General features: G+C 37.0%; 1 long non-coding RNA gene across 1 annotated transcript; it reads left to right on the top strand.

The window, feature by feature from the left end:
• Positions 1–21,886: 21,886 nt before the first annotated feature.
• Positions 21,887–24,037, top strand: LOC130462463 (uncharacterized). Its single transcript, XR_008922693.1, has 2 exons — positions 21,887–22,023; positions 23,522–24,037. It is a non-coding gene; the product is annotated as an uncharacterized lncRNA (long non-coding RNA).

The following is a 24,037-nucleotide window of genomic DNA, read 5'->3' as shown; positions in this document are numbered from 1 at the left end:
TTATTTGCCTTAGCCTCCATATAAAATTTAAAATCATGTCAAACGTACTTGTGCTTTTTGTTCTTTCTTTATTTCATTGAACATATATTTTAGGTTATACTTATAGGATTATACTGATGAAGGTAGAATATGTTAGGTTATGATACATATGACAATTCATAAATCATGCGGAAAAAACCATAAACCCAGGAAAACATATTATTTACACATAATCATTTAGCATAGAATAGATGCATACTCTTTGTTGCGTGCCTTCCCTAGCTGCGCCCGAACCGAACAAGAACAAGTCTTTAGGACTCCAAGTGTCGTCCCTCCGTAGATAGTCCACAGCACGTCCGGATCCGCCTTAAGATTGACCAACTAGAATCGCCCTTAAGGTACTAGAAAATTTCGGCAATTTGAGCAAGATGTGTGTTTGAATTTTCTCTCAAAAACTCACTTTGAATACTTTGAAACTTCTGTTATAAATTGTGAGCCCTAGCCTCATATTTATAGCGGTATGGAAAGGGAATCGTAATCCTATTCAGATACAAATTAATCAGACCTAGAATCCTACAAGAACTCTAATTTAATTAATTTATCAAATAGAATTAGGAATTTAATCATTAACCGAACTCTGCATGTTTTAGGAAACGTGCACGAACACAAACACTTGCACACACACGCACGACAGCCACGATGGGCCTCATGCGTGCGCGCGAGCAGCAGCCCACTCAGCGCCCGCGCGCGCTGTGCGCGCTGCGCGCTGCGCGCAGCCTGCTGGGCCTGGCCTTGCTGTTTGTGCGGCGCGCTTGGCTTGCTGGGCGATGGCCTGGCTTCGTGCTGGGCCTCGTCCGGCAGGCCTCGTCCGATGCTTATTCGTACGATGCGCTTCCGATTAAATTTTCCGATTCCGGAATTCATTCCCGATACGAACAATATTTAATATTTCCGATTCCGGAATTAATTTCCGTTTCGAACAAATATTTAATATTTCCGTTTCCGGAATTATTTTCCAATTCCGGTAATATTTCCGATTCTGACAATATTTCCGTTTCCGGCAATATTTCCGATTCTGGCAATATTTCCATTTCCGATAATATTTTCCGATACGTACCATGTTTCCGTTTCCGGCAACATCTACAACTTGGATAATATTTATATTTCCGATACGATCCATATTTCCGTTTCCGGCAATATCATCGTTTCCGGAGTATTCATTTCTTGCCTGTGACGATCTTAGCTCCCACTGAAACCAAGATCCGTCGGTTCCGAATATTCATAGATAGAGTATCTAATGCCATTAGATACTTGATCCGTTTACGTACTATTTGTGTGACCCTACGGGTTCAGTCAAGAGTAAGCTGTGGATTAATATCATTAATTCCACTTGAACTGAAGCGGCCTCTAGCTAGGCATTCAGCTCACTTGATCTCACTGAATTATTAACTTGTTAATTAATACTGAACCGCATTTATTAGACTTAACATAGAATGCATACTTGGACCAAGGGCATTATTTCCTTCAGTCTCCCACTTGTCCTTAGGGACAAGTGTGCATTTCCTAATTCCTTTGTCGCTCGATGCTTGCTCTTGAACATAAGGTAAGAGTTGTCATCCTTATTATGTCCAGAGGTGTTCCTCGGTTTCAGAGTTCAACTGATCAAATAAACAGATAATCATAGCCTATGATTCATCCGAGCACGGCCATGCATTTCACAGTTTCTAGCTCTCCGAGTGGCCTTGTACAACTTTTAAGCATCTCATCCCGATTTATGGGAGGACAATCCCAATCTTGCGATCTTGAGATTAGACTTCGTTTGATAGGTGATTACCTGAGCGTTGCCTTTATAGCCTCCTTTTACGGTGCGACGGTTGGTCAACGTCAAAGCAACCAGTTCTCAAACAAGTAATCTCAAATCACTCAGGTATTGAGGATTTAGTGTCTAATAATTTAATGAAATTTACTTATGACAGACTTTCATCTCTTACAGTAAAGTTTCATAGGTCTCGTCCGATACTAGTCTTCCCAAAGTAAGTATCTATGCAAATGATTATGACATTGCCATGTCCACATAGTTCAAGAAACAGAACTACTAGTCATCTTGCATTCTAATCGTCTAACGTTTTCTATGCGTCCAATTTTATAGAAAACTCCGATTAGGGACCATTTTCAACCTTTGACATTCAAGTTCACTTGATAGACATTTCTTAGTCACAGGACTGGTCCTGACAGTCTATCTTGAATATTTCGTCAAATTGAAGGGACTCATCATTTAATAAACCACAAATTAAACGGAAAAATGAATTCTTTTCATTTATTGTGAATGATTAACCAATAATGTTTTACAAAGATTTAAACTCTAAAACTTTAAAACATTAAACAGAGACATCAAAGCCATTCTCCAATATGCTTGATTCCCATAGCTGCAGTGTGCGAGTTGTGCTTCGCTTGCGGCAGAGGTTTAGTTAATGGATCTGATATGTTGTCATCAGTTCCAATTTTGCTTATCTCGACTTCTTTTCTTTCAACGAACTCTCGTAGAAGGTGAAATCTACGAAGTACATGCTTGACTCTCTGGTGGTGTCTAGGCTCTTTTGCCTGTGCAATAGCTCCGTTATTATCACAATACAGGGCTATTGGTCCTTTAATGGAGGGGACTACACCAAGTTCTCCTATGAACTTCCTTAGCCATATAGCTTCCTTTGCTGCTTCATGTGCAGCAATGTACTCCGCTTCAGTTGTAGAATCCGCAATGGTGCTTTGCTTAGCACTTTTCCAGCTTACTGCTCCTCCGTTGAGGCAGAAGACAAACCCAGACTGTGATCTGAAATCATCTTTGTCGGTTTGGAAACTTGCGTCCGTATAGCCTTTAACAATTAATTCATCATCTCCACCATAGACCAGGAAGTCATCTTTGTGCCTTTTCAGGTACTTCAGAATATTCTTGGCAGCAGTCCAATGCGCCTCTCCTGGGTCTGACTGGTATCTGCTCGTAGCACTGAGTGCGTACGCAACATCCGGGCGTGTACATATCATAGCATACATTATTGAACCAATCAATGATGCATATGGAATCCCATTCATTCGTCTACGCTCATCAAGTGTTTTTTTTTGGGCACTGAGTCTTGCTTAGAGTCATTCCATGAGACATGGGTAGGTAGCCTCGCTTGGAGTCCGCCATCTTGAACCTATCAAGCACCTTATTGATATAAGTGCTTTGACTAAGTCCAATCATCTTTTTAGATCTATCTCTGTAAATCTTGATGCCCAATATGTACTGTGCTTCTCCTAGATCCTTCATCGAAAAACATTTCCCAAGCCAAATCTTGACAGAGTTCAACATAGGAATGTCATTTCCGATAAGCAATATGTCGTCGACATATAATACTAGGAAAACAATTTTGCTCCCACTGACCTTCTTGTATACACAAGATTCGTCCGCGTTCTTGATGAAACCAAAGTCACTGACTGCTTCATCAAAACGTATATTCCAGCTCCTGGATGCCTGCTTTAATCCGTAGATTGACTTCTTTAGCTTGCATACCTTTTTAGCATTCTTTGGATCCTCAAAACCTTCAGGTTGTGTCATAAACACAGTTTCTGTTAAAACGCCGTTTAAGAAAGCAGTTTTGACATCCATCTGCCATATTTCGTAATCGTAATATGCAGCGATTGCTAACATTATTCGAATAGACTTTAGCATTGCAACTGGTGAAAAGGTTTCATCGTAATCCACACCGTGGACTTGCCTGTAACCTTTTGCAACCAATCTAGCTTTGAAAACTTCAAGTTTCCCATCCTTGTCCTTTTTCAGTTTGAAAACCCATTTGCTTCCAATGGCTTGGTAGCCATCTGGCAAATCGACCAAATCCCATACTTGGTTTTCAGACATGGAGTCTAATTCAGATTGCATGGCTTCTTGCCATTGCTTGGAGCTAGGGCTCGTCATAGCTTGCTTGTAAGTCGCAGGTTCATCACTTCAAGTAATAGAACGTCATAGCTCTCGTTCGTCAAAATACCTAAGTACCTTTCCGGTTGAGATCTATATCTTTGCGATCTACGCGGGGTAACATTTCTAGATTGACCATGATTCTCACCAGATTCTTCTAAAGATCTCTGAGTTTCATCCTGAATGTCATCTTGAGCATTCTCTAGAGTTTGTTGTTCGACTCGAATTTCTTCGAGGTCTACTTTTCTCCCACTTGTCATTTTGGAAATGTGATCCTTCTCCAAAAAGACACCATCTCGAGCAACAAACACTTTGTTCTCAGATGTATTGTAGAAGTAATACCCCTTTGTTTCCTTTGGATAGCCCACAAGGATACATTTGTCAGATTTTGGATGAAGTTTGTCTGAAATTAATCGTTTGACGTATACTTCACATCCCCAAATCTTAAGAAAAGACACATTTGGAGGCTTTCCAAACCATAATTCGTATGGAGTCTTTTCGACAGCTTTAGACGGAGCTCTATTTATAGTGAGTGCAGCTGTATTTAGTGCATGTCCCCAAAATTCTAATGGAAGTTCGGCCTGACCCATCATTGACCTGACCATGTCTAGCAAGGTTCTGTTCCTCCGTTCTGACACACCGTTCCATTGTGGTGTTCCAGGAGGAGTCAATTCTGATAGAATTCCACATTCTTTCAGATGGTCATCAAATTCATAGCTCAGATATTCACCGCCTCTATCAGACCGCAGTGCCTTGATCTTCTTGCCTAATTGATTCTCTACTTCACTCTGAAATTCCTTGAATTTGTCAAAGGATTCAGACTTATGCTTCATTAGGTAGACATAACCATACCTACTGAAGTCATCAGTGAAAGTGATAAAGTAGCTGAAACCACCTCTAGCATTTGTACTCATTGGTCCACATACATCTGTATGGATTAAACCCAATAGTTCATTTGCTCTTTCTCCAACTTTAGAGAAAGGTTGCTTTGTCATTTTGCCAAGTAAACATGATTCGCATTTACCATAATCCTCTAAGTCAAATGGTTCTAGAATTCCTTTCTTTTGAAGTCTTTCTAAGCGTTTCAAGTTTATATGGCCTAATCGACAATGCCACAGATAGGTGAGATCTGAATCATCCTTTTTGGCCCTTTTGGTATTTATGTTATATACTTGTTTGTCGTGATCTAATAAATAAAGTCCATTGACTAATCTAGCAGATCCATAAAACATCTCTTTAAAATAAAACGAACAACTATTGTCTTTTATTATAAAGGAAAATCCCTTAGCATCTAAGCAAGAAACTGAAATGATGTTTTTAGTAAGACTTGGAACATGGAAACATTCTTCCAGTTCCAAAACTAGCCCGGAGGGCAACGACAAATAGTAAGTTCCTACAGCTAATGCAGCAATCCGTGCTCCATTTCCCACTCGTAGGTCGACTTCACCCTTGCTTAACTTTCTACTTCTTCTTAGTCCCTGTGGATTGGAACATAAGTGTGAGCCACAACCTGTATCTAATACCCAAGAAGTTGAATTAGCAAGTATACAGTCTATAACGAAAATACCTGAAGATGGAACGACTGTTCCGTTCTTCTGATCTTCCTTTAGCTTTGGACATTCTCTTTTGTAATGGCCTATTCCATCACAATAAAGACAGCTTGATGTGGACTTGTCCTGCTTTGATTTAGCATTGCCCTTGGACTTTCCACCTTTCTTGAATGGTCTCTTTCTAGCCTTGAGTAAATCTTTGGCTTCACAGTCCAGTACTATTTCAGCCTTTCTGACAAGGTGAATAAATTCTGCAACTGTTTCTTCTCTTGGTTCACTTAGGTATAGTTGCTTGAAGCGACCAAACCCACTGTTTAGTGAATTGAGCAAGACAGAGACTGCCATCCTTTCGCTTATTGGTGTTCCTAGTAGACTTAGGCGATCAAAATATGAACACATAAGATCCACATGGAACCTCAGTGGGACGCCTACCCTCTGTTTAGTGCGAAGGAGCTGAACATGTGTTTCTTGGACCTCCATCCTATAACACCTGTTGGGAGAACTAACCTTTAGACCAGACATTGATTCAATCAACTCATGGACGTTCAGGTCCCTGTCCTCCGTACTTCCACGACAGATATCCCTCAGATTCTTGATGAGCGTAAAAGGTTCATAGGCTACAAACCTTCTAGCCCAATCATCAGGGATATTGTTCAGCATGAGACTCATAACCTTTTTGAGATCCGCATCCCAGGCGTAAAACCTCTCAGGGGTCATGTCTCTGGCATAGTAGCTTGGCATGGGATGTGACAGTACATACTCAAGTCCATTGAGTTTGACTATTTCAACTAGCTTAGCTTCCCATTCAAGAAAATTTGTCAGGTTCAGCTTGACCATAAGCTCAGAACCCATGATGATGTTTTGATTGTTGTTTGCCATATTAAAAACTACAATTGAAAAGAATAAACAAATAAATAACCATTCACAGTTTCTCTTAATAAACTTAAATTCTAGCATACATGCATAATTCAGTGTTTATTAAGCATTTTATTCAAATTATGTGTTCCGGCAGGTGTGAATAAAATGATTCCAAGATCCTAAAATCATTGAAGAACTAAGCACAGTTTGTCGACTTAATCCTAGAACATCTTAGGTAAGCAAAAGCCTTTTGCTAATAGTCTAGAAACTATTCTTGGTTGATAGGTACGTCTAAGAACTTATTAGGTAAACCTATCGAATTTGCCACGACATAAAAGGACTCCTTACTTATATCGTTGAGTTTCACCAAAACTAACATGTACTCACAATTATTTGTGTACCTTGCCCCTTTAGGACCAATAAGTAACACCTCGCTGAGCGAAAACTATTACTAGATTGATGTAAAGGATATCCAAGCAAGTGTATATTTTGGCATGGCACCTTTTAACTCAATTTTTAAGTTTGGAACTTAAGGCTCTTACTATGTTGGTTAGATTTTAAGTGAACTAAAATCCTTAATCATGCAACATAATCAAGCTTTTGATCTCATGCATTTTAAGACATATTTAAAACAATAAATAACTTAAAACATGCATAAGATATTTGTGATCTAGTATGGCCCGACTTCATCTTGAAGCTTTGACTTCAAAGTCCGTCTTGAAAATCTCCGTGGGAGGCACCATTTTCTTCAAATAGGATAAGCTATAACTAATTACAACTATTTGATGGTTCGCAGACCATATTTGAATTGAAAAATAACTTTGGTACTTTAGACCAATTACATTCAAATTAATGGTACGCAGACCATATTTTCTATCCTATTTGGGCCATACTAGTCACTTCATAACCTGCAAAACAGTACATATACAATATATACCATTCACCCATTCATTATCATGAATGGCCCACATAGCTGGTTAGTAAAACACATTATGCATCACGTAAACATTTGCAGCAATTAATCAAGGGCACCAATAATCTACCAATTATTCAGTCCTTATTAATTCTAATCAAGTTGTTTTAACCTTAAGGATTTGTAGACCTAATCAAGAGTTTATGACTAAAAAGCGCTCCCACTTAAACCAATAAATTCATATGCTTTACCAATTTTAAACATAAAAATGTATTTCTAGTCCAACCGGAAACATACAAATTTAATTAAAATTTAAAGCTCATATCAATTTATAATTGAATCCAAAAAATTTAATTTAATTTCAGTCGTATTTAAATTAACTCATGATTTTAATTTTAGTAAAATAATTAGAATAAATAACATTTATTATAATTATAATATTTCAAAATTAAAATCCAAGAAAATAATTTAAATTATTAATTTTAAAATTAATTAAAATTACGTGAACTGAAATTTTTAAATTAAACATTCAAAACGATCTAATCGTAACGCAAACACCCTACGCGTTGCACGCCCATGGGCCGTACGCACACAGCCATTGCTGGCCATGTGCGCGCAGCCCATGCGCTCGTCGCATAGCTGCTGCTTCCCTATCGCAAGCCTCCGCACGCATTGGTGCTCGCTGCGCGCGCCAGCGCTCATCGCACGCGAGCTATCGCTCGCAGTGCGCGCGCGCGACATCGCTCGCTGGGCGCGCGACATCGCTCGCTGGGCGCGCGAGCCATCGCTCGCTGGGCGCGCGACATCGCTCGCTGTGCGCGCGAGCCATCGCTCGCTGGGGCGCGACATCGCTCGCTGGGCGGGCGACATCGCGCGCTGTGCGCGCGAGTAATGCTGGGCGCAGCGCTCGTGGCACGCGAGCTTGCGCTCGCTGCGCGCGAGGCTGCGCGCTCTTGTGCGAGGCAGCGCGCGTTGTGGCGCAGCTCGCTTGCTGCCCACACGCGACTGCCTTGGCTCGCCCTTCGCCCATGCCCATTCGTTCATTGCTCGTGGCACACGACACAAGGCAGGGCTGCTGCCTTGTGCTCGTGCACTACGCCCTTGCTCATTGCATTCGTGCCGCACGGGCGACGAGCTCCCTTGCTCGTCGTCGCATGCCCGCATTATACAACACCCCTTAAGGGTAACACGAAGCGTCCATTGCTTCGTGCGTGCAAGTTTTATGAACGAATCGCATAAAATTTAAAATTTATATTTAAAATTAATGACAAATTAATAAATAATATTAATTTCATAATTTTAGGGCGAAAAAATCGAAAATTTATTATCCAATTGATTTCCGATTGTTATGGATTCAAGTCTAGGTCATAAAAATTTAAAATTTATCGTAAATTTACAATTTTTATGGTGGTTTTTAATCATAGGTTTCTAATTAAATTACAATTAATTATGAAAATCAAATTAATTCTAAATTATTCTAATTTTCAACAAATTAATCATAATTACAAATTAGATTGCATAATTAACAAGACTAGGCATTCAAACTTGTTAAACATATGCAGTAGGTCAATCAAAAATTCAAGATTTATCAACAAGAATCGCAAATATTTAATTTAACATCTTAAATTTACGAAATTTTGCATTCGAAAAACTAAAACCTTCGAAAAGTCATAGTTAGGCTTCGAATTTGAGAATTCTGGGTTCGGCAGAAAAATACTAATTTTGTCAAAATTTTAGAATGCCTTTTACATGCGGAATTGACACAAAAATCACTCGATTTGGATGAGTAACGAAGAAACTGCCGAAAAACTGCGTACGTATAATTAAATAAACGCAATTTGCAATTAATTAACAATTACGAAAATTAATCACCCCTTTTAATTCTTGCAAATTTGTAATATTTAACCATGTTCATGCAATTTAGATTATGAAAATAATAAGGGGCTCGTGATACCACTGTTAGGTTATGATACATATGACAATTCATAAATCATGCGGAAAAAACCATAAACCCAGGAAAACATATTATTTACACATAATCATTTAGCATAGAATAGATGCATACTCTTTGTTGCGTGCCTTCCCTAGCTGCGCCCGAACCGAACAAGAACAAGTCTTTAGGACTCCAAGTGTCGTCCCTCCGTAGATAGTCCAGAGCACGTCCGGATCCGCCTTAAGATTGACCAACTAGAATCGCCCTTAAGGTACTAGAAAATTTCGGCAATTTGAGCAAGATGTGTGTTTGAATTTTCTCTCAAAAACTCACTTTGAATACTTTGAAACTTCTGTTATAAATTGTGAGCCCTAGCCTCATATTTATAGCGGTATGGAAAGGGAATCGTAATCCTATTCAGATACAAATTAATCAGACCTAGAATCCTACAAGAACTCTAATTTAATTAATTTATCAAATAGAATTAGGAATTTAATCATTAACCGAACTCTGCATGTTTTAGGAAACGTGCACGAACACAAACACTTGCACACACACGCACGACAGCCACGATGGGCCTCATGCGTGCGCGCGAGCAGCAGCCCACTCAGCGCCCGCGCGCGCTGTGCGCGCTGTGCGCTGCGCGTGCTGTGCGCGCTGTGCGCGCTGCGCGCTGCGCGCAGCCTGCTGGGCCTGGCCTTGCTCTTTGTGCGGCGCGCTTGGCTTGCTGGGCGATGGCCTGGCTTCGTGCTGGGCCTCGTCCGGCAGGCCTCGTCCGATGCTTATTCGTACGATGCGCTTCCGATTAAATTTTCCGATTCCGGAATTCATTCCCGATACGAACAATATTTAATATTTCCGATTCCGGAATTAATTTCCGTTTCGAACAAATATTTAATATTTCCGTTTCCGGAATTATTTTCCAATTCCGGTAATATTTCCGATTCTGACAATATTTCCGTTTCCGGCAATATTTCCGATTCTGGCAATATTTCCATTTCCGATAATATTTTCCGATACGTACCATGTTTCCGTTTCCGGCAACATCTACGACTTGGATAATATTTATATTTCCGATACGATCCATATTTCCGTTTCCGGCAATATCATCGTTTCCGGAGTATTCATTTCTTGCCTGTGACGATCTTAGCTCCCACTGAAACCAAGATCCGTCGGTTCCGAATATTCATAGATAGAGTATCTAATGCCATTAGATACTTGATCCGTTTACGTACTATTTGTGTGACCCTACGGGTTCAGTCAAGAGTAAGCTGTGGATTAATATCATTAATTCCACTTGAACTGAAGCGGCCTCTAGCTAGGCATTCAGCTCACTTGATCTCACTGAATTATTAACTTGTTAATTAATACTGAACCGCATTTATTAGACTTAACATAGAATGCATACTTGGACCAAGGGCATTATTTCCTTCAGAATATGGTTAGAAACAATGGTGAACTGAGTGATTGCTCCATAGGTGATTACGTTTTAATAGTAACAATGTGTTACACGGGCTATAAACTAGTTGGAGATCGTTAAAGACAACACGTACGTACTAGCTCATTCATACATATCGATCAATAAAAACGAAACATAACTTAATTTTTAAGATGGTACAATAACATACACGATTATACGTACGGACATAAACCTAAACATAAACATACACATAAACAAACACTGATACACATTACTAGTAGTAGTACGTAGAAGCAGTACGTCTCCCTACTACATATACGTGAGGAATAAGGAGGGCAGCTTCATTTATTCAATTCATAGATATATTAATTATATTGGAGGATCGAAATAGACGTCAGATCGCCGAATATCATCGGTCTATTAAGTACGCGAAACAAAGGGAAGGCTTATACATTTGAATGAGTATGAAATACTTGGAGGAAAACCGCTAAATTCAGGGACAGGAGTGCAGTGATAGGGAGAACAACACCCATCGACATATGGTACGCATGAATCGTCCTTATTATGACAAGTGAGAGCATTGCTATGAATAATCTCTTCAAGCATAATGCTTGAGAGGAGGGGGTCAGGGAATTGGTGGTGGACAGCCGGCTCGACACCCATGGTGAGTTGTGGTTTTGTAGCAACCACCATTAAGGTTACCAAAACTACCAAACTCACTGCGCTCTTCATCTCCATTTTTATTTTATTTTTGCACTTTCTTGAATTTTTTTTTTTTTGTTGTTGATTTGAGTTGTATGTGTTTGATGATATATGAGAAAACTAAAAGATCCTTTTATAGCCTCATGTATGCTATGTACGGCCTAGCTAATTCAATTCGTCATATGTTGTTGTTTATGGTTGTTATGTTGTTGCTTTCAAGCTTTAATTGTTAGTACTACTAGCTATTACTGCCTTTTCTTCAAAATAATCTTTATACTTTTCGTCTTAGTTTGTTTCATAATGTTATTTATATTTTATTGTATTCTATTTTTTGACATTAAAATTTATTATCTTACCTCTCTTACCCTGAGGAAGTTATTTCGGCATTCTGTGATGTGTTCCAAAACACATCACAGGGGCATTTCTGTAAATAAATTTAATTTCAATGGTACATGTTTTAATCGTAATGCTACATGTTTTAATCGTAATGGTACATGTTTTTATCGTAATGGTACTCCGTTTAACGAAATGGTACTTTCTTTTTAATGAATGGTACACAAAATGCTCTGTGATGTACATCACAGCATGCCGAAATTCCTCTTACCCCCACAACATTTACAACTTTCTACTCAATTTCTTTTACTTTATTAATTATTTTTTCTTACACCCACCCACTTTTTTACCCATCTACTCCCACTGTCCCTTAATACTCGCACCGTTTTGACTTTTTGCATTATTCACATAATTAACTTTGACCCTATTTTATTTCTAATATATGAAAACAAATGTTAGTATATAAAATATTGTTGGCTTCATCTTAATATATATATTTTCATAATATTGAAAAAAATTAGGTTTTTATAATATGTAGTTGAAGATATTTGTGGTCAAAAATGTGCATTGGCAAGCGTGTCCAGCCAAAACGGTGCGAGTATTAAGGGACGGAGGGAGTATTATATTTTATCCATATTTTATTATATCCACCCACCATATTATACACTTTTTCTATTTTGTCTTCATATTTGTGCAAATATTAACCATAAAATTATTTTAAAACAGAAGTAATAACACATAATAAATTATAGTAAAATCTGACTGCAGGGATATGATGCAATTCAATTCGAGCCCTCCAAGACACAATGAAGGCGAAGACTAATATTGCCCCTATCATCTATGATATCCATGCTGCAGCTGCTAAGTTAGTGTTTGGTTTTGTTTGTTTAGTTGTCGCAATTTGGATTATACACCCGGGTGCACAATGCTCATGGTGCACCTTGAAGAACATTTGTTGAGTATCTAAAGAATATGAAGAATGATTTCAATGTACATATACAAATGAAATATTTGCAATATACTTCCTCCGTTTCTGAAAGTTCTTTACACTTAGGAATATGTGTCCAAAATATGAAAACTTTGACCGTAAATTCTCACTATTATATACATCAAAACGTTACATGTAAGATCTTGTTAGATTGGTCTCGGTATGTATTTTTATAATATCAACTTTTTTTAATTTTTCCATATACGAAATTGGATATATTAGGAGTTAAATATTGCATTGGAGTCCGTGCAAATAGTAACTGTAAAGAACTTTCTGAAACGGAGGTAGTATGTACTATGGATTTGAACTATATGTTCATTTAGTATGTGTTCTATGATATGAATGATATGTTCTTTGCATTTAAACTATATGTTCTTTTAAAAATAGGGTGCACGGTGAACATTGTGCACCCGGGTGTATAAACCATATTTTGTTTAGCTGTCAAAAAAAAATGTATTAATTAAAGTAACCAATTATGCTTAATTATATCTATCTAACCCAAAACTTGATCCAACTTGACCCGAAAACATAATTTTTAGTTAAGTTTGTGAGCTGTGACCGAACTCAATTTTACTCGAATCGATCTTCCACAACATAGAAATTTCGATCAAACACGAGTCCAAATACTGTGACGTTTCTCGATGACGAATAAGCAAGACCGTGATTAAAGGCTAATAGTGGCATTTAATGACCTTTAATATAATTATGATCTTGCTTATTCGTCAATATTAACACATGTAAGTATTCCGTGTCAATAAAGGATGAGAGAGAGTGTGTTACTCACTTTATAAGGCCAGTTAAGGGGTTACTCCTAGACCTGTCAAAAATCGACCCGACCTGAAAATTGACCCGAATCTGACCCGAAAATAATGTGTCTTGAACAGGATTTTGTGGCCCGTACCCTGATTTTATCCGTATCCGAACAATCCGAAAAGTAATGGGTTAAAACCCGACCGAACCCGTTTCTAACATGACCGATTGAAAATCATTAAATTCAAAGTAATAAATGAGATTATGAGGAATTTTAAGCATATGTTGTTACAATTGTTGGGTGTAATATGATTTTAATTTGAATTATACGTCATTTTATGGTTAAATTTGACTAAAATATAAACTTGTATAGAAAAATTTGTGAACGTGTGACTAAATTTTATATTTTGTTACCTAATTAAGGAAAATATAGTACGCGTTTTAAAATTTCTCAACCCGTCGGGTCGACTCGAACCCGAAAGTTCTGGGTCTTGAACAAGCATTTGTAAACCCGAACCCGAAAATGATCGACCCGAATTAACCGGAACCCGAAAATAATTTTTTTAAACCCGACCCGACCGACCCGTTTGACAGGTGTAGTTAATCCCCTTATGACCTTATTGTAATATGGTTTTAAGGTGAACCTCTTACAAATCTTGTAATTTACGCACGGTTAGTTAGTATGCTTAGTAACAATTGAGGTTGGCATGAGTGGTTAAGAGTCTCTTGCTTCTTAACCAAGGTCTCGGGTTCGAGTCTTGGGAATGGAAAAACCTCAACTGGTAGCTAGGGATGCTATCAATCGAGGTACCCATGCAAACTTTCGCGGAAGATTATTCCACTCATCGAAAACGATGGAAACTCCTCATAGAAAAAAAAAGTATGCTTAGTCTTCGTTTTATTTTTAAACTAGCTAGTCTGTGCCAGTGCTATTGCACCGGTACGTATAAAAAGTATTAAAAAATATAAATCTCTTACTGATGATGTTAAAAAAAATATATATTTTTTTTTTAGTAAACACGATGTTAACTTTGTGTTATTAAATTTCAATGTGTAAAATATGTAACATTTCCTTATATTTCCCGTTGAGTATTATTGATTATTCTTATTTTCAGATATGCCTCCTAATTAATTGTACGTAAAGATGTCGTTGATTTGAGCTTTTTTTACCTTTTCTATTGTTTTAATCGATCAAGTTTCTTTAAATATGCATGAAACATGGAGATTGAAGTTTAAAGATCTCACATTTACAAGCACTCCAAATTAATAATATAGATATATTTCACATTGATTGAGAACGTTAAAATTTTCAATTATCTAAAATAAGATCATAGAAGCCAATAGGGCAATAACTTTAACTTAACTTTGCCAATAGATATATTTCACATTGATTGAGAATTATTTCCCCGAAATTAGGAACGTGCTAGCTACATCGAATAAAGGTGAAGGTACATCCAAACAACAATGGTAGTTACGTTGTGTCGTTGTTGCATGCAAGCAATAATTGTAGTACGGTCTTACTAGTTACTGCATATGTTTATTTATGGTAGTTACGTTGTTGCTTTCAACTGGGAGGGATGCTGCCAATTGAGGTACCCATACAAATTTTCACAGGAGATTAGTTCATTCGCCGAAAGCGGTGGGAAATCCTCGTAGTAGGACAAAAAAAAAACGTTGTTGCTTTCAAGCCTTACTAGTTACTGCTATCTTCATTTTAAAATGATCCGTATACATTTCATTTTAGTCCGTTTTATAATTTTATTTATATTTTTTTGGTTCTATTTTAGATATGTAAATTCACTATCTTACCCCTACTTTCCTACTATACAATATTTACATATTTTCACCCAATTTCTCTTAATTTATTAACTTTTTTTTTTCATTCACCCACCTTTTTACCCATCTACCATATTTTATCAAATTTTATTATGTCCACCCACCTTAGCTTTTTACACACTTCTTCTATTCTGTCTTAATATTTGTGCAAATATTAACCGTAACGAAAATGATAAAGGTCGCAACATGCGACCTTTAAATCGTGTCACAATGATGACATGGCATGCTTATGTGTCATGATTTAAGTTGGAATCTAGAATATTTAACTTATATATCCTATTATACATGTTTAAAATAAAGGTAGGAAAATCTTAATATTATAATTTGTTTCTTTCTTTATATCGATTACCTTATTTACATATTTTCATAGTAAAAATTTTGCATTGATAGTAAAAATATTATGATGACTCATAGCATACGTGGCGCCTATATGTACCAATTAAACTCTGACACGTAAGATTGCGACAACTAAATGTTGTCGCAACTTGCGACCTTTATCATCACCCCGTAACGAAAATATCATTTTGAAACAGTGGTAATACTACGTAATAAATTAAGTAACCAATTATCCTTAATTATATCTACCTAACCCAAAACTTGGTCCAACTTAGACCTGAAAAGTAATTATTAGTTAAGTTTGTGAGTTATTTTCCTCGAATCGATCTTCCACAAAATAGAAATTTCAATCAAACACAAGTTCAAATGCTGTGATGACGAATAATAGGGCTGTCAAAAATTGACCCGATCTGAAAAACCGACCGAAACCGATCGACATCCGAACCGAATATATTCGAGAAGAAGAGGCTCTTGAAACCGAACCGAACCGATCCGACATTAATCCGAAATCCGATTTGACCCGTAAATCAAAGACCCGAACCCGATCCGCTAACAATCCGAGGAGACCCGTGACCCGATTAGTATCCGATTAGTTTTAACCGAACCGAACCCACATCCGACCCGGTAGCAATCCGAAATTCGATTTTACCCGATAACTACTCGACTCGACCCGGCCCGATAAAACCCGATATCCGATTTAACCCGGATTGGTGTTGACCCGATCTGAATGAACCCGTAACCGACTTTCAACCAAAATTTGGACCGAGGGAGTAGAATTCTAAAAAATTAGTATTTGACATCTAATATTAGAATTATAAAGTGATATGAATTTGATAGTGAACTCGAGAGCTACTCGATCCATACAACATAAGAATCTTGCCAACCTGATCTTAGCCCGAACCACAAACCGCAAACTCAATCTGTAATAGACCCCGATCGGAGGTGCGACCAGTCCGAACTTGACCCGAACCCGAGACTCACGATCAAACTTAACCCTAACCCGAGACTATATCCGATCTAGACATGACCCATTCTCGTTGTAAATCAGTTAAAATAGTAAATGAATCCGACATACACCCGAAATCGAGACTTATCCGATCCGGACACCACCCGTACCCCCAGTAAGCCGGTAAAAATAACAACTGTATCCGACATACACCCGAACCGAACTAGACCCGAACCAAATTAAACCGATACAAAACCGTTTTAAACCCGAACCGGTTCAAACCGAACTCGAGATTTAACCGAAGCGAAATTACCAGAACCGAAACCGACTCGAAACCGAAACATCATATTAACCGACTTCATCCGAAACCGAAGTTATCCGAACCGATCCGAATTGACCCGGATAGAATCATTAACCCGACATTATCCGATTTCGACAAGACCCGAACCGTTTATAACCGATCCGAAACCGATCCGATGACCCGATTTGACACCCCTAACGAATAAGCAAGACCTAGCCACTATAATCTTTCAATATTGACCATATATTTTCAAAATTCAATCTAAACCAACCATTCAATTGCTTAGAACATTAATTAGATATAAAGATGGAAAAAATAACGATTAATTAAAACAACTCTACTAAGTAATGATTTTTTGTTTATTTTCGCTTTCTTGAATTTTTCTTTTTTGTTTTTGTTTGAATTGTATGTGTTTGATGATATATGAAAAAGAGGATCCTTTTAGAGCAACTCCAATAGTAAGTTACAAGGTGTTCTGATTAAGTTTGCCACGTCAAATATTTAGCTACAAACAATTTGAGTTACAAATTTTTACATTGGTGGGATACAATAATTTGTAGCCCCTATAATATTTAATTTTAAAAAAATTATTTATTTGAGCTACCTGTCCAAAATAGCTACAAGGTTTTAACAACTTTTTATTTCATTGTTGTACCGATGGTGGGCTACATGCTCTCATGCTCAATTTTTTTGTGAGCATGTCACTTTTGTAACCATTGGAGTTGCTCTTCTAGCCTCATGCATACAACTTACCGGCCTAGCTAATTCAATTCGGCATATATTTACTTATGGTAGTTACGTTGTTCCTTCCAATCCTTAATTGTTAATACTATTAGCTACTACTACATCCGTTTCAAAATGATCTTTATAATTTCCGTTTTAGTCTGTTTCACAATTTTATTTATATTTTGCTTTATTCTATTTTGAACATATAAATTTATTATCTTACTCCTTTTTCCCCACAATATTTACAACTTTCCACTCAATTTCTCTTACTTTATTAATTATTTTTCTTACACTTACCCATCTTATTACCCACCTACCATATTTTATTATATCCACCTACCTTTTTATACACTTCTTCTATTTTGTCTTAGTATTTGTGCAAATATTAATCGTAAAGATTATTTAAAAACGGAGGTAATACTACGTAATGAATTATGTAACCAATTATGCTTAATTATATCTACCTAACCCAAAACTTGATCCAACTTGACTAGAAAAATAACTGTTAGTTAAGTTTGTGAGTTGTGAGTTATTTTACTTGAGTCGATCTTCCACAGCATAGAAATATCGATCAAAAACTTGCACAAGTTCAAATACGGTGATGACGAATAAGCAAGACCTTGATTAAAGGCTAATAGTAGTAGCCACCTTAATCTTTCATTCATGACGATATATTTTTAAAATTAAGTCCAAACCATTCATTCAATTGTTTTGAACTTTAATTAGATATAAAGATGGAAAAAATAACGATTAATTAAAACAACTCTACTAAAAAAATGATTTTTATTTATTTGCACTTTCTTAATTTATTTATTTTTGTTTGAATTGCATGAAAAAGATGATCCTTTTATAGCTCATGCATGTAACATACCGGCCTAGCCAATTCAATTCGGCATATATTTATTTATGGTAGTTGCTTTCAAGCCTTAATTGTTAGTACTACTAGCTACTAACGTTGTAAGAAAATTGATAAATCAACGGATTTTTCGTGAAATATCCCCGAGTTTTGAAGAAATTCACCAAATGTCCCTCGACTTTCCAAAATACATAAAATACCCCTATTTCAATACTTAATGTACCAAGTACCCCTAGTGACGTCATCAACCCTTAATCAACTCAATTAACGCCTAATTGACCCACTAATCCCTAATTAACCAACATTTTTCTTTTTTTCTTTCTCTCCCACCCCTTCCTTCTTCCTTGGCCTTTCCTCCATGGTAGCCTAGCTCACCACCATGACCACCCTTTTTCTCTCTCCTCTCCTCTCCTCTCCTCTCCTCTACTCTACATCACTCCCACCAACCACCACCTCCTCTGCCAATACTCTTATATCTCCTTCCGCCCGACATTACTGTAAACCGACACCACCAAACATATTTCTTCCATCCTTTCTCCACCCCGGAGAAATCTACCCTGTCTGCAAGCAACACCTTATAAACTCCTTTGAAGCTGAAGGCGGCGGCTCCGGTGGAGCACTCATACAAATTGCACACATCAAGCTAGCCCAATCTCCTTGTCGCCCAATACTGAACAAAACCTCCCTAAATAAAACTCCAACACACTAACCCCAAAACTCCAAATATCCCCTACATATCCATCATACATCCCTTGATTCAAATCTGTATTAATCGTCCTTGGGATCATGTATAAAATTGTCCCCACACTCGAATTACATGGATCTATGGTTTGTGCAAGAATCCGACTACCCCCAAATCAACAATTTTAACTTGTCGGTTAGTATTAATCAGCATATTGATTTGAAGGTTTTATTAGTCGTGACTTTGGGGTGTAAATATATGAACAAATTGAACAAATTCAAAGATAAAATTAAATTGAAGTTTCAAAAAATCGAAAAATCCTCAATTCAATTAACAAATTAAGCAATGCCTGCCAACAAGAATTATCTCAAATATTCCCTAAAAAAAAAATTACCACAAAGAAAAGGCCCTCCGTCGCAAGTCAGACTCTCAAAATAAAGAAAGTGAAGGCCGGCATATTGGTGGAGGTGGTCAATCGGGGATCTGGGAAGAGGGCGGAGAAAGGAGGGAAGAAATATGTTAAGTGGTGGCGGTTTGCAGTGGTGTCGGGCGAAAGGAGATATAAGATTGTTGGCAGAGGAGAGGAGAGAGAAAAAGGGTGGCCATGGTAGTGAGCTAGGCTGCCATGGAGGAAAGGCCAGGAAAGGAGGAAAGGGGTGGGAGAAAAGAAAAAAAAATGTTGGTTAGTTAGGGGTTAATGGGTTAATTAGGTCTTAATTGAGTTGATTAAGGGTTGATGATGTCATTGTAGGGTACTTGGTACATTAAGTATTGAAATAGAGGTACTTTATGTATTATGGAAAGTCGAAGGGCATTTGGTGAATTTCTTCAAAACTCGGGGGTATTTCATGAAAAAACCGATAAATCAATTCCGTATTAACTAGAACAACTGCATGGTCGGATCGGATGATATTGTATTTTTTTTTTTGACATAGAATAAACTTACATTAACAAAAGAGTTTACAACTTACAACAAAACTCATTGCATGGTCGGATCGGATGATATTGTAGTGGCCATGCATGCAAAACCATATATAAGCTGCAAAACCATAAGATTTATTTCACAAAAAAATAAGAACAACAAAATTAAGCACATATGCAATAGCAATATTAAATTGGTAACCCCACAAAACATTTAACAAATTTAAACGAATCCTACTATACTATTGCACTACCCACTCGGCCACTCGCATAAATGTTAAATTTTATTTTGTAGAGAGAAAAATAGTCCAACGTTAGTGTTGACGGCTTGACGTTGAATGAGAAATAACATCTTATCTTGTAAGGTGATCAACGTGTCTAAGGCGTACTTCTCTTAGAGATGTCTGATGTTTTTTATGTAGAGGTCTCGCAGCTCGCTCGTGAACAAGTAATTTCGTAGGAAATCACCAAATTAAAACCCGTTTAGAGAGTCAAATGCGAAACAAAATGCTTAAGACAACATCACAAGGCAAATAAATATCATTGATTAATATCTAATAAAAATGGACAAACATTAAATCATGAAAAATGTACATTATATTAAAACAAACACCAGGATGACACATGTCACTTCATGGGGCTGATTTTTCCGCCAAAATAATTTTTTTATTTTTAAAAAAAAATTACATTACTTTTTTTTAGGAAACTAAGATAGAAAATGAAAGAAAAATATAACTCAATTACCATAAATGTGGAGTACTACATAATATATTATTGGAGGATAGCTGCATCAACATTATTTTTTCCTTTATGATATGATTTTATTTTTGTATTATTATAAAATTTTAAGTTGACAACAAATTTAAATAATATTGATGAATGGACTTCTAATGTTAGTCTACTGTTAATAATATAATACATGGTATGTACGATTGTTAATAATAATAATAATAATAATAATAATAATAATAATAATAATAATAATAATAATAATAATAATAATAATAATAATAATAATAATAATAATAATAGATGGTAAGTAGACCAACATTTGAAGTCCATTTATCAAAATTACACTCAATTCAAACTAAGTTGCATTTGACCGACTCGGTTATAGTCGGGTCTTTTCGAAAATTAGTCTTGGGTCAATCATTCGAGTTAGGTTAACTATTTTAGGTCGATCTAAATACAAGTACACCACTATAATACTTAACTTTGTATTGTAATATACAAATTTATAGTTCATTTGAATGTTTTTTTACACAACTTTGAATTTTTTACTTTTTCATATATCCTTTTTATTTTCACATTTTCCTAATATCGTCTTTTATTTAGTTACTCTTAAAATAATAAATTATTTTAGTAGCAACCGTGCGGTGTAGTCTCTAAATTAGTTATTAAAAAAATCATTTTTTTTTATAAAGGTAAGAAGAAATAACTTAAGAGCCCCTCCGACGAGGGTCACTCCTAAGTGATTAAAAAAATCAAATTGCATTTCTTAATCTATATCGCTCAACATGTAACTCCTAAAAGATAGGAAAGGAGTAGCATGCAAATGGAAAATCTAGACGATGTGTTATATGGGCCAAGTTGAGTGGGTTAGAGTTTCGAACTTTCGGGTAGGTTGTGGCAAGACTGTGTTGGGTTAGTTGGGCTGGGTTGGAAAATTACAACCCGACACACCCATGCCTGAACTCGGTATACCTACGGATCGGACCTCAGAACTTAGAACTCAGTCTCACCCACCAAGCATACGGGTCAGGTTTTAAATGATTCGTTTGTCACTGGTCAAGTGGTCCAATCTTAGAAACAATTTCACAGAGAGAGAAAGGTTGAAGAACATCCATGGCATACCTCGTACGAAACTTGAAATTGCTGATGACCAACTGTTCCTTTTCCAAAACTTTAGCGTCTCAAATCTTTCGAAAAGCAGCGAACCCAGAAAGTTCCGCTTTGCTTATTATCACGTTTCGTAACTTCAGTGCGTTTCATTCCTCAACTTGCTCGTATCGTTCTTTCGCATCAACTGCTGTTAAATCAGGTAATTCAATTCATTCTGATCTTTGATACTCATGTTTTGTCTCAGATACTTCCTTTTACTGAAACCATACTTCAATTTTAAGGTGCACTCCAAGTGTTTGTGAAAATGCCTCAGTCACCAAAAAGTTGTGATTTTGGAAAGTTGTTGTTGTACAGTAGCAATTTAGATATCGCCATATCGGCCTTTTTTTTGTTAGGTATGATCGTGTGAACTTAGAGTTAGACTTTCTGATGAACATTGGCAAGAATCATAGTGGGTCATGGTTAAAAGAAAAGTTGTTAAGGGTTTTGCCTTTGCATGTTATGAAACAGGATAATGATATAGTTCTGTCAACTAGATTAATTAGTAAAGTCATGTCAGGAGACTCGGGATGTTACTTATGTTGTGTGATCAAACTCGTCTACATCATAGCCCTGATGCCCTTGTGCAGTGGCGGAACCAGAAATTATACATAGGGGGGCCAGATTTTAACATATAATTTTTATATAAAATTAAGGTAGCTAAGAATCGAACCTTGTACCTCCTTACACCTCCAATTTTTAAGGAAAATAACTACTTGAGCTATACTAGATATATGCTTTTATAGTACATATTTAATACTTGAACATATCATGGGGGCCATGTCCCCCGCCAGCCCCCCTAATTCCGCCCCCGCCCTTGTGGCTCCAAAGGTGGTAGCTAGAGACTTGTTTGTAATTCTTAGATATTCCAACCTACTAGTTTGACCATTGGAGTTGAAATAAGAAATTATTAGCTTGGGTCAGCTAAATTTTCTTGAGATAAAGTTTAGGAAACTTAAATAATATAAAATTTGAAAAACTGATTGATAAGTAGAACTCAATCAAATAAATAGCAAGCTAATAAGCAATAGCTATTAGAGTTTAAATGCTTGCCTATTATTGTTGAGCTGACATCAATATATACAATCAATTACATAGCTATCTTGGCATCTTGCATGCCATTCTCCTACGATTATGGAGTTAGTTGACCAACAAGATACCAATGATGCTACAATTATTCTAATTATGCTACAATTACGCTATGTTTACATGAGAGTATATTAGGAGATATTGACCAATTATACTACAAAATATTACACATTTCTCCACGGAAATCACAATGAAACAGTTTACATGCATCAACCAATGGGGTTTAGGGATCCTCAATTTCCGGATCATGTCTGCTTATTGAAGAAATCTAATCTTTATATGGCCTGAAACAGACCCCTAGGCCTTGGCACCAGCGATTTTTGTGGCTACTCTTGGTTTCTCTCATTGCAAATCTGATCACTCTCTTTTCATCTACCGCCGAGGTGCTGATATTGCTTATCTATTGTTATATGTTGATGAAATTATTCTTACGGCTTCTCGTGATGTTCTTCGTAAGTCCATTATGACACTATTGGGTGTTTAATTCGCCATGAAAGATCTTGGCCCCCTTAGTTATTTTCTAGGCGTTGTAGTCACTCGTGATGCACATTGCTTTATTCTTATCTCAGAAGCAATACGCCGAAGAAATCATTATGCGGGCGGGCATGACTAATTGTAGTCCGTCCCCTACTCCTAAACTCCTAAACAGAAGCTTAGTGCTTCCGCAGATGAGCCGTTCATCGATCCGGCCAAGTATCATACGGCGCATGGCTGCATTAAATCGGATTTTGCGCTACGTACGGGGGTCTATTGATTTTGGCCTGCATATTTATAAGTCAAATGTTCGCAACTTGGTATCATATACAGATGTAGATTGGGCATTGGGTGGTTTCCCGGACACCAGAACGTCCAGATCGGGCTATTGTGTGGGGTCTATTGATTTTGGCCTGCATATTTATAAGTCAAATGATTTTGTTTTTTAGCGTTTGTCTTTAGCCTATTTTGTCGTTTAGTGGGGTGATAGGTATCTTGAAATACATATAAGATATTGATTTATTTTTCCTCGTTGCTTTCAAGCCTTAATTGTTAGTACTACTAGCTATTACTACATTCGCTTCAAAATAATCTTTATATTTTTCGTTTTA

Source organism: Spinacia oleracea, chromosome 6 (genome assembly GCF_020520425.1).
Source record: "Spinacia oleracea cultivar Varoflay chromosome 6, BTI_SOV_V1, whole genome shotgun sequence".
Lineage (NCBI taxonomy): Eukaryota > Viridiplantae > Streptophyta > Magnoliopsida > Caryophyllales > Amaranthaceae > Spinacia > Spinacia oleracea.
The sequence above is the reverse complement of the archived record's forward strand: the minus strand, read 5'-3'. Positions and strand labels throughout refer to the sequence as shown.